The sequence below is a fragment of the Dermacentor albipictus genome, chromosome 6 (assembly GCF_038994185.2).
Source record: "Dermacentor albipictus isolate Rhodes 1998 colony chromosome 6, USDA_Dalb.pri_finalv2, whole genome shotgun sequence".
Lineage (NCBI taxonomy): Eukaryota > Metazoa > Arthropoda > Arachnida > Ixodida > Ixodidae > Dermacentor > Dermacentor albipictus.
The window spans coordinates 86,045,272-86,060,816 of NC_091826.1; the positions used below are offsets into that span (position 1 = coordinate 86,045,272).

General features: G+C 45.2%; 1 long non-coding RNA gene across 1 annotated transcript; it reads right to left on the reverse strand.

Annotated features, from left to right (window-relative positions):
• Positions 1 to 1,933: 1,933 nt before the first annotated feature.
• On the reverse strand, positions 1,934 to 4,383 carry LOC139046957 (uncharacterized). Its single transcript, XR_011507005.1, has 4 exons — positions 3,903 to 4,383; positions 3,279 to 3,647; positions 2,458 to 2,643; positions 1,934 to 2,155 (listed from the first exon to the last, which is right to left on the reverse strand). It is a non-coding gene; the product is annotated as an uncharacterized lncRNA (long non-coding RNA).
• Between the last annotated feature and the right edge of the window lie 11,162 nt (positions 4,384 to 15,545).

The window sequence follows — 15,545 nt, forward strand, 5'->3', positions numbered from 1 at the left end:
AGCTGCATCAGGGGCATCTTTTTGGCAGTGCTGCGAACATTACATGCATTTGCTCACTAATTAGTACATTGTTCTCTAAGACACCCTATTTCGTCGAAATGTGTGTTTAACCCAAGTTTCCACCAATTCTCTGGAATTGTTGCATATCTTCTTACCTATAACCTCGTCTTGCGTATTTGTGTGAATTCTGAAAAGAAGAAATAACAGCTTTGCTTGCATAAAACGCGTTTGGTCCAGTGTCCATGTGCTTAGCAAGAATGTAATCGAAGTTCAGTAAATCTCCTTGCCAACGTGTTCACAATGGGATGTATGGACTCGCTTCTGTAAAACCAAATGTGCGAGTTATTTGCATTACTTGCGTTGAAAAAAGTGACCAGCCCTCATTTATCTTTCTGTGCGTATAAACTTTGATAATGTTCGCTGACACAGAGAAGCGATTTTACTTTCAGCTTATGGCGAACTTAGTTACATGTCCCACAGCATATACCGGCTTCTCATTATTGTTGCTGTAGAAATGAAATTATTAGGCGAATAGCACAGTTCCATTCCTTGAGTTAGGTAACCCAGAGGCAGAAGTTACTTGCACGAGAAATTAAAATGCGCAAATGAATAAATAACGAAACCGCACTAATTCAGTTTTACTTTAATAATTTACCTTTTAAATGCTGCAATTTACAAGTTGTAGCCACTAAGTTCGCAAAGCGCACCGACATCAAAAAATTTTGTGGATAACACCATTTGACAGTTCTTCACGCGACAGAATACATCGCAGTTGCTGTAACAATACTTCAGTGCATGAAACGGCATTTTTTTACAAAATGTGAGAGCGAGACCTATGAAAATTTGACGGCGCGTACCTCTAAACCAGTACCATCACCAGAATCTGTTTTCAACCAATATATACCTTGGGGATTAACCGGCTACAATTTGTAATGACAATACGTACCACGATGGAACTTGTGAAAACCCTAATTACGAAATTGCAGTAACTCGTACAATACGCATTTCAATTTCCTGCAGAAGCAACGTTCGCCTCTTGCGTCCGGTTCATGTTTTAAGATAGCCGTATCTGCCATAGGCGATTTTTATATATCCGGTTAGGGGAAAAAAAAACGTCCCATGGTCCGTGGTTACGGCGCGCAAGACCCCTGAATTTAGTTTTAGTTCAATATCGTCAAAATGCAGTCAGTTTAATTTTATATCCTTGATAACATTCGCGAAGTTTAGGTCCACCTGCACCTTGCAGCAAATGCGAATAACTAAATTCGTTGGTCTTCGCAACCGTGAGGCCATGGTTGACCGTTTGCCTGCAGAATGGTCTCATTTAATTTCTCCATTGGTTTCTTTGACGATACCAGCAGGCAAGGGCATCGATGCGCTCCTTGAGGCCATTGCAGCTTTGCTTCACTTTGTGAGCGAAAAATACGGCTACTCATAATTTCGCCTGAAGTTCATTTAAACGCCAGGCTCTAGCCTCCCGTCATTCAGCATTCTACTTGCGCCGGCAAAGCATAAAACATTTCATTTAATGTCTCGTCGCGGACATAATATTGTACCGTTGTCCCAAGTACGCTGCATGTATTCAGGGCGTAGTCTGAAAGCAGTGCTCAAGACTTTCAAAATTAATGAAACAATGTGCAGAACTCTCAATGGGCTATTTTGCGTAGAAGTCAGTGAAATTTACAGATGCATGTTATGCATTGAATTTTTTTGTGCTGTATGCATGAAAATACAGTAGCATGCAACACCTACCTCAACATAATGCTTCTTGGCCAACAGCAATGGCTAGTCGATGTCGAATACATTGGGTCACTAAGGACGAGCATTCTATTACTAAAACTGACATCAGGCTGACTCATAAAAATAAAACTGACTACAGGCTGCAGTGGTAACCAGTCAGAGGTTGACGACTACTATGCACCCTGCTACACACGACATCACGCATTGACAAGAATATCTTTATTACTGTCCTTGTAGCCAATGTTGGCAATTGTCGATTCGTCTGGTTGCCGAGTCAGCATCCACTTTCTTCTCAGCGGTTTCATAAACAGCGCTCTTGTGGACATGTCGATGAGCGGTAGTTGCCGTAAATACCGATTCAAACCACGTTCTCGTCCTCTTCCGCTGCTCAGTAGACTAAATACGCAAGACGTTCCTGGGAAAAAAGAAAGAAGCGACATTATCAACACGTGCACAACAATAACTCCATACATATATTATCAAAGCCGTAATAGCGACGTTGTTCTGTGACGATTTAGTTAAGTAGGATGCATAATGTCCCGTCTACGTATTGTGTTTTCAAGATTGCCCTTAAGTTATTATGCGGACTTAGTCCAACAAAAAGCAAGAAAGAGCATTCCTGTCCAAACGCGCCACCAAAAAACATTAGCAGCAACTTTTTACAAATGGACGCAGTCCATCTTGCTAAATATGTTGGATACTTTGATGCACACTGACCTCGTTTGAGAATCCAGAGATGACCAGGGATCCATGTTCCGATGGAAGCCGCGTGCCGAACAGCGGCTGGTAATGGCAACCCACTGCAAATCGCAGCAGCAGCCGCAGGGGCAGAAGCCGGAAAACCGATTGCTCCAAGTACTCCAGGCATTTTTCGCTTTCTTCTTGAAGGAAGCACTCCTGATCCTGTAGGATGAAAGGATATTGTCTTTCAATAAGGAAAACAGCGGCTGATATCGAAGCGTGCTCTTCATTGCATATCGTTCAAGTGCCTTTAAATAGGGATATTAAGTGTAATTTACCCGCTTATTTTGTGCAGCTCAAGTGAGTGATGACATGAGGTATATGTTACCTGAAGTTACAACACTAAACACTTCAAGCAAAACTTATAGCGTCAACCAGTGTCGACGTCTTTATCCGCTGCAGCTAGGCAGCAACAAAAATGAATCTACATACACTGTTCATTGCACAAAAATGCGATCCCAAATTTATACTTATTTATTTCTTCAACGCAAAGTGCAAATAATATTTAATCCCACAGCACACCCATACAAGAATTCGGAGAAGCAAGTAGTAAATAGCTAAACAGTAAACAGCTATGTAATGTAAACAGCTCTCGGACGTTTGACGGCAGGTCCCCTAACTAAAGAGCCAAAATGGTAAAGTCGATTTCTCAGTAACAAAGAGATGGATCAGCTTGCAAAAAATAAGCACTAGAAATAAGGTCTGTATTTATATCGCTGTCTTACATTTCGCTAGTTTCTACGGAGATTAAAAGAACCTTAATTATGAGCACATCAAACAATGCATGCGTTACTAACCTGAGGGACGGCCTAAGTCCTGTACAAAGGTGTAGAATACGTCTGGTCGGCGAAACGATGTTCCCGACTTTCTCCCGCGATCCTTGTCCGGAGTGTCACCAGACGACGCAGCAAAAGGGACCGTCAGAATCGTGCACGGCCAGAGCTTGGCCCCATGCAAGGTGGTTCACTGGACGACTGGTCATGAGGAGCACCCTAGGGCTGTTCGGAAATCAGAGGCGTCGGAGAAGAGCTTTGCCCGAGAAAAGCCGCTGACGAGACTCCCGTGTCGGTGTCTCGCAAGTCGAAGCTTGAAGCAGGAGTTGGCGGAAGCGCTGCTCAAAGCGCGGGCATGGCCAAATGGTGAGCGACCTTGTCCGCCTTTGTGACCTGCACGTGATGGTGGCAAGAAAGAGAAACGTAAATATAATGCAACCGCCACTAATCCTTTCAGATGCACTTGTTAATTCGCAAGTTCTAAAATTTCCCCGAAGGTTACGGCAGTCGTGTGGGGTCACTGTCGGTTACATAAGGTACGGGTAGTTCATACCTGAGTTAAAATAACTTAATAAATAATAACACGCGTCGAGATTTAGTTGGCGACACACCAAATAAAAAAGAAGAATAACAAAAATGCACACGTACCTTTTCTTTCGAGCAGGTGGGTGCCCTTGCATTGCCGACGGAAGTGGACAGCCACCAGACTGCTACGCCGGGCCGACCTCGAACGACGTCGGGCCCGACGCAAAGCTCGCAGGCTGCGTCTTCAGGGTCATCTCCAGGTCGAGGATGTAGTCGATGACCTCCTGCATGATTTCCAGCTCTGTGGGCTTCTTACAGCGGCCAGCGCTGGGCACCAGTTGAGCGAGCTTGTCCAGCAAGGCCAGCGCCGATCCGTGGTTCAGGTCGATCTCGTTGCGATCGACGCGACCCTTCGCCACCGTGTCCAGGCTGGTGACGCGACGATGGCAGATCTGGGTTTTCATGGCGGCAAACTTCAGCGTCGCTCGAAAAACTAGGAAACCGACGAAACGGGTGCAGAGTTCGAAGGGTGTAAGGACTGCAAGCGCCTCACGAAGCGGTCACTAAGCTGAGCGGCAGCGGTCTGAGCGGACAGGCAGCCACACGCGGCTCTTATACAGAGTGAGGAGCGTCCCCCCGCCAGGTGCACTCGGTGGGCGGAGCGACCCCTCCGACTGGGGAGCTGCTTAGGTAGTTATTCCGCTGTCCGCTAAAGGGAGGCGCCACTGTCCAGGGGATAATCCTAGCGTTCTCGAAAAAGAGAGGGCCCGCTCATCTTTTCGTAGAATAAATTCCCTTATCTTTTGTGACCGCTTTCTTTGCCCTAGCAACCTTAAGTCAGCTCACGGGTGCGAATATAAGGTCTATTCGATTCAGCCAAGTTTCTCTGCACCTTCTGCACCTATTCACGGTGCACTGCACCTAGACCGTCGATTCCCCGAGGTGCAGCAGTGCACCTGCACCCCCGTGCTCGATTGAACGGGGTGAAATTCAAGGTGCCGCCGCGGTGCACTGCACCCTTGAACCTTGCAGCGGGTGGGTGCGGCCCGGCACCTCCTGCACTTTTTCGTTTGAGGTGCCGTCCACCTTTTTCTGAATCGAACAAACCTATATATTCGTTTCGTGATGTTTGCCGATTTGACCCCCTCTTTTCGATTTGCAAAAGCGGGAAATTTCGTTAGTTCGGTGAAACAAACGTAAACAATTTCCAGGACGCTGTGAAACTCGCTAAAACAGACAGCGGCTTCTCCTCAACCCGTGTCCTACTACCATTATCCCCGCCGTTTCAATGACTATTTTTGCGAGCCTTTCGATGATTTTGTAATATAACAGATGAAGGCAAAAACTATAAATCTACATATCTTCAAGGGGAGCCTCACTTCGAGCTTTTCTTGTTGGTGTTATAATCGAAAGTAAGCAGCGCATTTGCAGCCGCCACTAAGTTACCAATTGGCGCATACATAAAATCACAGTGAACTGCGTTCTTGTGCAACCTTCTTTTCAGTACAGAGCTTTCTAAACGATGTGAGCACATGACAATTAGTTTTAATGCAAATGTTTCAGACAATGGGAGGAACGAGCGCTCGTATCCAAAAGGTCTTACACTAGAAGGGTCAAGTAAAAGAAAATGCCAGCCAATCCTTATGCGGGACATATGAATAGCGAAGTCGATAAACCAATGGAAGAAAAACGACATGAAAGATTGAAAACCTTTGTGAACTCGACCCCAGTAGTTGATACAAAATGTTTGTAAAATATAACCTAATGGAAGGTTATCAAAAAAAAGAAAAAAATACAACTTGAGTGCAGGGAAGTAAAATGAAGCATGTGACTTTCTATTTGGTCAAAGTGTCATTCATGGTAGGCTAATTTTTGTCGCCGGATTACACAGTTAACTAGTGCAAACAGCGGCAACTAATCGGATTAGTTTAAAAAATAACTTGGGCTTTGTTTACCTTCCTGATTACGCGTGTGTTATTTATATTACAAATTTTGGTTAGTTTTCTACCCCAAGCCTATACTTGAGACGGCTGATGTAAAACTTTGGAGTGCGTGACATAATGGATAATCAAATAATTTATTTACGCTTTCTTTCTTACCATATTATAAGAGTAGCTGCACAAGGAGACTAGAATATATAGGCGAAAATAGCGTGCAGTGCTACAAACATGCCTAAACTGGACAAACCATTTGAAGAAATTATGGTCGCATAAATAATTACGTTTGAAATACGAAAACATTTTCAACAAATCACGATTGGCTAAAGTAAAAGGAAAACTGGAAATGACATATAGAGTTTCAACAGCCCCTTTCAGAAGCTGCAGCGATTTACAAGTGAGGCACATTAACTTACGCTCAAGATTTTTCGTTCAATATTGCCTTTCGATTATTTCGCACTTCCATTCCATTTTTGTATATCTTGTGACTCGGCATGTGGAGCCTTCTTTTGTCAACCTCAAAAACATTTCTCTTTCATGCGATGCAGTTTTAGACGATGCGCTTTAATACACGCATCTGTGGAGTTATGCCTGTCAGCCGCGGCAAATAGAGAGCGGGAGGCTTTGTTGTTAACTGCCTTTTCTATTTTCTTTTTTATGCTGGCGATGAAGACAAGTTTTCATCCGAAGCGTTGGTTTCAGCTTGAGGCTTCTTTTGACCGGGCAGTGTTTATTTGGAATTTGAAACCACCCGTTGAACCTTTTGACTTGTTTGAACGAACAGGGCAGTGGTTCATTACGTCTGGAAAAAAAGTGATAATTAAGAAAATGCGCGAATTGAATTCTGGGGTTTCACGTGCCAAAACCACGATTTGATTATAAGGCACGCCGTAGTGAGGAGCTGCGGGTTAATTTTGACCACCTGGGGGCCTTCAACTTGCCTCCATTGCACAAGACACGTTCCAAAGTAAGATAACACCTTCATGGTTGTCGTACAACCATTAAGCAAGATAATCTTTGCCTCTCATTGAACGCTACAAGGATCGTACTGAAATCTCGGCCATTAAGTGCGTGCATACGACCGCACACAGTTTAAGTGACACGAAGAAAAGATTATCTGAGCTGTGTTAGCAAATTACTCTTCTACAGAAACAAAAGGAAGACGCTGTTAGTGCGAGAAGACGCTTGGTAAGCCAGAAAAGACGCAATAACAACCACAAAAAAAGTCAGCTGGCGACGCCATATTGAAGTTGCCGCACCTTCTCGCAGTGACATCATTGATTTTGACGCGGTCGGCTGGGTATACCTAAATTTTTATTGCCGAAAACAAACTACACGGTATTCCAAGAAGCTTAATCAAACCACAACGGCCCAAACGCAGAAACGTACCTTGAAATCTGCGACGTCTGGACGCACCGCCTTTGAAATTATGGCGCTAAATTCAAAAAGTAAAACCCTTACCTTTATTTCCCCTTTTAACAAGCTACCCGTTCAGGCGAACGGAATACAAACGAAGCCCTTCACGAATACTACATCAATCCAAAGTGACACGTCGTTCTCATCAGCGTCCCTTTCAGTTTGCTCTAAAGAAAGCTACTGTGCCACGCAATAAGGGTAAACATTGCTTAGAGTACCGCAGTATACACGATCCACGTTCACAGAGCCCTCACCAGCGCACACACTCTGGGGGTGGCTTACGTAGGCTGGCACGAATGTCACGCCGTTCAACGACATCTCGCAAGGGCTGCATGTGCTCGAGCATATGTTTCTCACGCTGTCCAAACATGAAATGACTTTTCATCTGAGACACCCCCTCCCCGATTACGGTGCCCGTTCCAACCACGGGGAGCAGATTATCCTCCATAGCGCCCGCGCGGTCCATACTTGCGCGAATACGCCGCCAACAATAGAAGCAAGAGCGGTTGCCAGTGGGGAGGAAGGAGGAGGCAATGTGCCTTTCGCACGGTAAGCGACGGTTGCAGAGGCCACACGCCATAACCGCGCGTGAGAAGCAACAATTGTTCGGCGGGGTTGACGCGTGCGACCGTGAATTGGCACGCGCCGCCACGGTCGGGGTTACGATGGCACCTGCGTTATGTTATCGTGATTTCTCTCTCCCTTTTTTTTGTGTGTGTGTTGTTTCGTCGCGCAGCTGTAACGATATCCATGACTTCCTCTTTTGCGTGCATATCTGTGTCTCAGCTGGATGTTGCGGGAAAGGCAAGGGTTCGGTGTTCCTTCGGGGAGGTGGCGAGCGTGCTCTCGGAGTCGTATTACAATTGTTTGGGTCCCATATGGTCCCACACCTCTGATAACTGTGGCTTCTCGTGAGAGCAGATTATCCGCACGTTCGAGCCGTTCGTTACAGGAGAGGAAGCTCTGGCGGGACCATCTTGTACGGAATGCATTATCAAGAAAAAGATTCCCTCAAATGCCATATCGAAGAATGCATGCTTTTTGACCAGGGGATTGTCAGAAAACAGAGATGAAGACTAGAAATGAGAATTCAGAGGACGGCATAGACAAAACTTTAAGGTAGGGCAATTTACTTACAGACGACTATCTCTGGGAACATTCTCTTTTTTTTTTTCGCACGGCGCATGCGCAAAACGTTCAAGTCATTTACCACTAATCAGTGCCGCGTTACACAGAGGCATGTCTATCGACAAAAAACAAAAAAAGCTTCTAAAAAGACAAAAATGAAAAAAAAAGCCAGGGAGGGAGTTCGCACTTTCGTCATGACTCTGCTCCTTGATAAAATAAGCCCCTAACGTTTTCCTTTCCCTTTGAATTTTTAGCTTCGCCAATGACTGAGAAATTTACAAAGCCTGGGCCACAACCGCACTGTTTAGATTCAATGACACGTGGCCATCCGTGCGTGTGTAAGCTAACTAGCGCGCAGTCACCTCAATTTTTTATGAAAGGTTCTGATACATTATTGAACCTAATTGCGACATTTTAAAAATATTAAGAGCAAATTTATTGTTCCCATGAACGAACATCTAAATGAAGAAAAAGAAAACAAAACAAGACAGAGAACGCGACTTTCTTCGAAATACCTGACGCCCTAACTGGAAATAAATTTGCTTACCTATTCAACCGTAGCTTTACGAACAAAATTCGCTTAGCAGTGAAAAAGAAGTGCACAGTTAATCACAATGGTTTACGTGCTTCGAGATACAATATTAAATTTCCCAGCACTCTTTGACCGGATCCAGTAAAGTGACGCAAACAGTGCAATTTGCATTAGTAGTGTCTGGAAATCGGAGCATTATGCCGGGAGTACCGAAGCCGCGGAGATAAGGTTGTATGCAACGAACGCCTCTGCTACGAAGTGACCATTGTAACGGAGGATTGCTTATGTTCGGGCCGGCTTCAAGAGAACAATAAACGTCGCGGACGCCAATGTCTGCACCCAGTAGTGTGCAGAAAGGACGCAGACGCAATGCATTGCACAAAACAAGAACAGCAGGAAGTCAGCTAAAATAAACGCGAACGCATGAAAGTATCTATCTATCTATCTATCTATCTATCTATCTATCTATCTATCTATCTATCTATCTATCTATCTATCTATCTATCTATCTATCTATCTATCTATCTATCTATCTATCTATCTATCTATCTATCTATCTATCTATCTATCTATCTATCTTTCTTTCTTTCTTTCTTTCTTTCTTTCTTTCTTTCTATCTATCTATCTATCTATCTATCTATCTATCTATCTATTTTATCTCAAAGGCTACCATCGGACATTACATGAGGGCTGGGCAAATGATCGACTGTCACTTTGCCCGGTGTGACTTGATGGATGGTTATCAATGGCAGTCGTGGACAGGTCGGTGATCATGGTGATTTCGGGAGGAAGTGCTACCCAATTTCTAGGTTCTTGCCAAAAATTAATCTCTGAAATGCAGTCGACATGTGGTGAGCTGGAGTTACGAATTCGTTGCCTTGTGGTAGTTAAAAAAAAGAAATCTATAAAACAGGTCGTGGGCGGAGACACCAACTTGATCGGGGAGCCTTCGGTTCCCCCTAATCAAGTTCCTCAGGACACTCTAATAAAGTTCTTGTCACTGTCACTGTCAGGCCAATATTAATTATACGGCAGCGTTACTCAAGGGTCCATAGGTGAAGCTGAGTTTTCAGGATAGAGATACTTGAATGGAAATTGTTCGTTGAGCATAAATCCTCTCTACTGCTTCTGGGGATAGCCTCAAGCATGCTGTTTAAGATTGCTTGGGAAGGGGAGATCAAAGATAACCGAATTCGAGTTTCGGTCGAATCAGAGTTGTGTAGACCGTTTACTTTACTAGAGAAGGTGCTAGGAGTTGCACGTGTATCACTTAGCATTCAGTATAATTAGTTTATTATTTACGAGCAAACTCTTCAGAAACCTCGATTTGTATATTTACAAAAGTGATGACGTGGCGACTTGGGTGATAAAGCAGCTGATAAACCCAAATTTTGGCGATGATGTGCACGTTTATGAACCGCGAAATGTCGAAACGTTCGTTATCATGCATCTTCTCGGGCTTTACATGGTACAGCATGTGCTTTATTAATTTGTTTTTAACGTGATGGCCTAGTCAGCCCTTTGACTGTTAATTGTTTAGGGCAACATAAACTGCTTTCGGATAAATTCAATTTTTTTCAGAGCTAGAACCAACTTTGTTAGGCAGCTGGCTGACTCCAAAACAGGCATTCGGATTGATTTACCGGGGCAATGATACGAGACAATAAGAGGGCGCTGAAGTCATGGCCGTCATTTTCGAACACCGCATGTAAATGAAGGCTAATCCCTATGCAAAATTTCGAATATTCTGGTAGCCCAAGCACGTACTCAAAAAAGGCACTACAGATAAAAAAAAACTTAAACTTTAGTAGTATGGCTCTTCGGCAATAAAAAAATATATAACTTGCCGAGAAAAGGGGCTTTGGAAGGTATAGGCAAGGTAATGTCGCTTGTAGGTGCTCAGGGTATTTTTCACATTGCCCCTAATTACGTAATTAGTCTTAATCAATTATTCAACTTCTCAGATATTATAGCTAGATGAAAAGTGTCAATGAGAGAATTGCAGAGCAACAGAAAAAACTCCCGATAAAGCTTTCTGTTGCTCAATACGGGCTGCCCGCGAATGCGCGCAGAGGGTCTCGAGTGGTCAGTCGCGCGGCACCCTTGAGTGTATTCACGGGCTTCTTTCATGCTTGGAAAATCACTTTTATGTGGCCCGTATTGAGCAACAGAAAGCTGCATCTGAGTTTTCTACAATTTTATCATTGACACTTTGATTTAATAATATTACTAGAGAAGTTCAGTAATTCATTAATTAATAGTTGAGTCTGATTACGGAAATAGGCATAATGCATAATCTTAGTATCTCCAAGCGATGGCAAACAAGATTGCCTTGGTTCTGTTCAGCTACGTTGCATTTGCATATTTGTGAAGTTAGGCCCAAATTACGTGGCACGGCCACAAAAAAAAAAAAGACGAAAGCGCAGATGGATTAAAAGATGTAGCCTCGCATGGAGGAACCACCCCTGATATTCCGGCAGGAAATAAAAGCAAAATTAGGCGTTTGCTTTTATATTTTTTAAACTAATCAGCCAAGCTATTATTGCGGAATCGAAATATACTGTATAAAGAATCCTTATCAGTGTGATAAGCATTCATTTCGTGCATCTTTTTAGGGTCCCCTGAAAGTGCCGATGCACGTGCTAGTTATGTGCGCTTTATTTTCGTACACAGTTGCACCACTGAGTCAAATCAAATCAAACTAAGTATTTCCTCTCTGCACGAAATGTCGGGCAACGCAGTCGGGAATCCACAATCGGCTTTGCGAAGGACGCTCCCTGTCCTACCCTCGTCTGAAACGGTACGAACTGTTACGCCGCCATAATTAAGCAGATGTCTACGGCTTTCAAACAGCGCATCACGCTCCCTCCTGTCCGCACACAGTGCGTTCGACAACGAAAGCTCCATTCACGTGACCCGCGCCACGCACGAGACGTGTTCGAACCTGCAGGTCGCCCGCCAGCTGCGCGGAGCCGTTGCCTTCGCCCTCGCAAAAGTCTTCGAGGCGACTTCGCCCACACCTGCGCTCGGCGTCCGTCGTTGACGTCGTCGTCGCCTCGGGCGCGACTCCTCGCTGAGCGGCGGTCGCCGCGTACGGCAGCCGGCGGCGAAGACTTGGCACGAAGCGTGAGAACGCGACCCGAGAGTCGGCCGCGACGCAGCTGTTGCCGCACGCTTCGCATCTTGATGGCGCCCCAGACGCGCGCCGACAATACCCAGAACTTTGCCGCATTCCCTACAAGCAAACACATTTTTTTTTTTTCTGCCCCTCTTGAGTCACAAACACGAAACTTGTACCAACGTAGGAGAAAGGCGCACTCTGGAAGTTCTTCGACAAAACAGACTGGTGGGTTAGCTGGCATTGCACGTTAGTAGTTTTTAGCGCGAAGAAGAGCATGACACGAGAGATTGCACACACTGTGTCCTGTATGCCTTCTGTTGTGTCGTGCCTTTCTCTGCGCTAAAAACTGCTAAGGGCCGATTTACGCTCGGGCCGCCCATCGCCGCAAGCCGCACAGCACGCTTGCTGTCGCGCGGAAGATTGCACATATCAAACACTTGTGCACAAATTTCGGTTTACAATGTGTAAGGTATACACCGTGCACACAGTGGAAATGGTAATTTGTGCGAAAGTGCTGGATACGTGCAATTTTTCCCGCGACCGCAAGCGTGCGGTGCGGCTTGCGGCGATGGGCGGATCGAGCGTAAATCGGCCCTAACCTGGAAGTTCTTGTCAGGACCACACAATCGGACAGCATTCGGCTTGTGTTCTAGCTTTCGAACTTGAATTGGAAACTCGGGGCATAAGTGCAGTTAAGTGTCGCAACTTTTGAACTACTCGCGGCAACTTGTTCTTATGTGCGTTCAGTAGTATGGCTATGGCTTTTCTCGCCTCCCGGATCCCGTCCTGAATGCGGCAGCCGCGTTTAGAAGGGGGGCTTAAATGCGGCAAATGCTCGCGTACGTTGCTTCAGTGCACGTTAAAGAACCCTGGCTGGTGTAACCTAATCCGGCAGTTCCGATCTACGGCATGCCTCATAATCACAACATTGCCTTTTCTCGCAAAAACCCGAAATTCTATATATGTTTCTTTTCGATGTGTTTTTTTTAGTATTGTTATACAGCTGAGCAGAGGAGCAGCCGCAGCTTTAACAAAGCACCAGCATCTTCTGACATGTATGAATTTATTAACATAAAATACAAAGCATAAACCTTCACTGACGCGAACTCGATGTACACGTGTATTTACCCTAAAATGCCGAAACACACTTCCGCATATCGAAAAATTAAAACGTGTGCCCCTTTATTTCTCGCCATAGAGAGTCCTACTGTACACCAATAAAAAACGAAGAAAGAAATGTTATATGAGTAAGAAAGTATTGTATTAATACGTATTTCTAGTATTCTTGTTACCCTATCCACAGATGAAAACTCGCTTCAGCGTGTCAAAAAGAATACTAAACGTTATGCGTCAAGCATCCGGCACTTCAATTAAAATTTTGAGGTAATAAGCTCCGCATAGCTAAAATCATACCTTGGGCATTACCCGGTGCAATGGGCAAAAAAAAATTATTAAACCACTGAACGTTGGTGCGTTTCTTCGGGTAATTCGTATCTGAACTAAAGGTGTGTCACCGTTAACGAGCGCGCAAGTTCTACCCGTACCTGTGTGCAGGGTGACGGAGAACTGATTTTCCCGATTGCAAGCACTTTTTCTCTAAATTGATGAAATTATAGAGTCGTTTGAATGCACAACCGAGAATAGAAAATTGCCCATTTCCATACCCAATTTAAGCCCAAATGACATGAGCACCGAATCGAAGTAGTAGCTCATTCTAGCCTATCGCAAGTAGCCTCGCATTATTCTCCGATATCTCATGTGTCACTACCAATGGTTTTAGACCAACCCTAAAATCTCAGAGGACGGACAAGACTGCCAGGCTAAACGAGTTTTCGGGGTCAAGAGTAATCGAAAAATTATCAACAAAACACACGAAAGATATTGATGACGTGCTGGCCTCGTAACTGTCCTAACGTTTTCCTGCCGTAGTGTTCAAGCAACGTACTATTAAATACAGTCGCTATATATGCACGATAGTATACACACAGCCTATTTCTTCCACATATAAGACGAAGATAGAGTTCGAGTAAACTGATCGCAATTCCCAAGGAAGCCACCGATTGTTAAGGCCGTTTCGATACGGAACTTTGCAACTCGGCAGACTAAACGCGTATAAAAGCAGGGGAGGATTCTTTGAATAGGAGGAATACGGCGTGACAGAAGGCGCCATTTGTGCCGCTGCTTACGATGGGACAACACATGCGAAAATTGACTTACACTAATGCGTGTATATATGCATATGTTAAATTCGGCCGGTTAAAGACTTTCTTTAGTATCTTTAAAAACGCTCAGACAATCATATCTCAAGAAAATGAGCTATAACTCCTTCCGGAATAGCATGTGCGAAACTTCAGAACGAAATGCCACTTTCCCATTTTTTTATCGCCATTCCGTCAGCGGCGACCGCAGCAGAGGGGCGTAACTTCACAAGTGCTACTCGAAACCCACGGCAAGTTTTTTTTGCGTACGGCACCAGCACTTTGTGGTGACAGCGCGACGTCCGAAAATAACCACTCGTTTCACTGATTCGTCTTGAGCGGCAGGCTGCAAGCGAATACGCAACTAACACGGGGTAATGAAAATAGAGACGAGAAGGAGGAGGAGGAGGAGGAGGAGGAGGAGGAGGGAGAGGGAGAGTGTTGCTTGCCGCAATATGGCGCTGCCAAAGCACTGTTTACCGAGAGCGGTGTAGAATAATAATAATAATATTTGGGGTTTTACGTGCCAAAACCACTTTCTGATTATGAGGCACGCCGTAGTGGAGGACTCCGGAAATTTTGACCACCTGAGGTTCTTTAACGTGCGTCTAAATCTAAGCACACGGGTGTTTTCGCATTTCGCCCCCATCGAAATGCGGCCGCCGTTGCCGGGATTCGATCCCGCGACCTCGTGCTCAGCAGCCCAACACCATAGCCACTGAGCAACCATGGCGGGTGGTGTTGAATCTGACGCCTCTCTCACAGGCAAGGCTAACGAGGAGGACAAGGTTGGCGTGGGTGCGACTGGCCGCTCATCATTCACCCAACCTTGCCCTGTCAGCATGTCCACCTCTGAAACACGAATGACATTGAGGGAGTGCTTGAACGGGCGCCCGTATAAATACCCATGTATCCTCGCCCAAACACAATGACACCTGCACTCGTGTGCGGGGCCGGTATACGCTTCAATGCAGCAATGCATCATTGTCGTGCGTGCAATGCCAAGTGCGAGCAATTTATTCCCACCAAGTTGAAACACTGCCAACTCTTAGTGCCGTTGTATGCAGCGATGCGAGCATTCAAAGACAACCAAAATGAATGTCAGGACATGCCGGTGAGAAAGATGTGCGACCAGGAATAAATACGGCGCCCGACTCAAGTATATCTCCTTCTTTGTGAAAACATTCCAACATTGACATTGTAGTACTTTGAATTTAAACACAACGCGTAGCAGGAATGGAGGGAGTAAAAAGAGTGAGGAAGGGGGGGGGGGGCATATCATTATGACTCCAATGAAAATTGGGATAACAGATCTCGCCCTGACCCCACCTGCGCAACATTTTGGGGTCGTTCCAGACCCCGACGACCGCAGGTGCGAGGCCCGGCGCGGTTCTCCCGCCGCTACCCCCCCCCCGCCTCCCCTCGGAAGGCGAC